Genomic DNA, 1,848 nt, shown 5'->3' with positions numbered 1-1,848 from the left:
ACTGGGTGGTCAGCTCCTCATGCAAAGTCTGTGTACCCCCCACCCAGCAGCCAGTGCCACACCAGGTGAATTAGTCAAGGCTCTTCAGAGAAACAGAACCGATGGGATATAGAGTCATGCGTCATATAACAACATTTTTGTCAACAATGGACTGCATATGTGATGGTGGTCCCTTAAAATTAGAATGAAGCTGAAAGATTCCTTTTGCCTAGTGACATCATAGCCACCCTAACATCATAGCCACATAGTGCTTTTTCATAATATGAAAACTTAGTGTAGCCTAAGTGTACAATGTTTATAAAGTCTACAGTGTGTACAGTAATGTCCCAGGTCTACACCTTCACTCACCTCTCACTCACTCACTCACCCAGAGCAACCTCCTGTCCTGCAAGCTCCATTCAGGGTGAGTGCTCCATACAGGTGTACAGCTTTTTATCTTTTATGCCAGATTTTTACTGTGCCTTTTCTATGATTAGGTATGTTCAGATACATGAATACCACTGTGCTACAATTGCCTATTGTACTCAGTATGGTAACATGCTGTACAGGTTTGTAGCCTAGGAGCAATAGGCTCTACCATGTAACCCAGGTGGATTTTTTTTGTTTTTGTATTTTTGAGGCTGGCCAGTACAGGGACAGAACCCTGGACACTGGTGTTATCAGCACCACACTTCAACCGACTGAGCTAGCCGGCCAGCCCCTCAGCCTAGGTGTGCCGTAGGCTATACCATATAGGTTTGTGTACCTACACTCTATGATGTTTGCACCATGACAAAATCACTTCACAACACACTTCTCAGAAAGTATCTACACCATTGACACGTGATGGGGTACGCACACACATACACACATACATACAGAGAGAGAGGAAAGAGAGTTATTTATTTTATTTTTTATTTTTTTCTCATGTGTTACCTTTTATTTATTTATTTATTTATTGAATCATAACTGATTATACATATTTTGGGGATTCCATGTTGATATATGTTGATCAAATCAATATTACTAGCATGTATATTGTTACAAATCATACTTATTCTTTGTGCTCCTTGTCCAATCTCTCCCCATCCCCATCTCCCTTCCCCCTCTCACCACTGATAACCTTAGATTTCTTCTCTCCCTCTCAAAGAGTAATGATTACTCTGTTGATCTGCCACCTGGATGATCTGTCCAATGCTGAGAGGTGTGTTCAGGTCCCCCAATATTATCATAGAACAGATGCTTCTTCTGTCACTCTGGAATGGGCTCTGTGGAAACAGACATCCTCTTCTTTTCTTTGGTCTCTGCTGGTGACTCTCCTTGTGTCAATGCACTCCAGTGGCTGGCAGACCATGTGCATGGTGGTTGTGATGTCTACCCACTTTTGCGGCAGCTGTGGTTACTGTGGTGGCTCTGGTGGGCTTCTGTGGGATAAACTAAAAAGCATATGTACTTTGGGCCGAGCCCGTGGCGCACTCGGGAGAGTGCGGTGCTGGGAGCGCAGCAGCACTCCCGCCGCAGGTTTGGATCCTATATAGGGATAGCTGGTGAGCTCACTGGCTGAGCACGGTGCGGCCGGTCTCAAAAAGGACCAAAAAAAAAAAAAAAAGCATATGTACTTCACAGGTCCTGGTTTTCCAAAGCCTTGCAGTTTCAAATATTGACCTTGCAAGGACAGGAAATTTTCCTCAGGTCATAAGTCTCTGGTGTGAGATAAAGATTTGTGGCACAGCAAGGTTGCTGGCTCAAGGACAGACTAGTTACTGATTGTTATGTAAAGATACTGAGAAACTGGCCGGCCCGGTGGCGCACTGCTACAGTGCGCCGCTTGGGAGCGCAGCTGCGCTCCCGCCGAGGGTTCGGATCCCA

The sequence above is a fragment of the Galeopterus variegatus genome, unplaced genomic scaffold, assembly GCF_000696425.1.
Source record: "Galeopterus variegatus unplaced genomic scaffold, G_variegatus-3.0.2 Scaffold4063, whole genome shotgun sequence".
NCBI classification, from domain to species: Eukaryota; Metazoa; Chordata; class Mammalia; order Dermoptera; family Cynocephalidae; genus Galeopterus; species Galeopterus variegatus.
The sequence above is the reverse complement of the archived record's forward strand: the minus strand, read 5'-3'. Positions refer to the sequence as shown.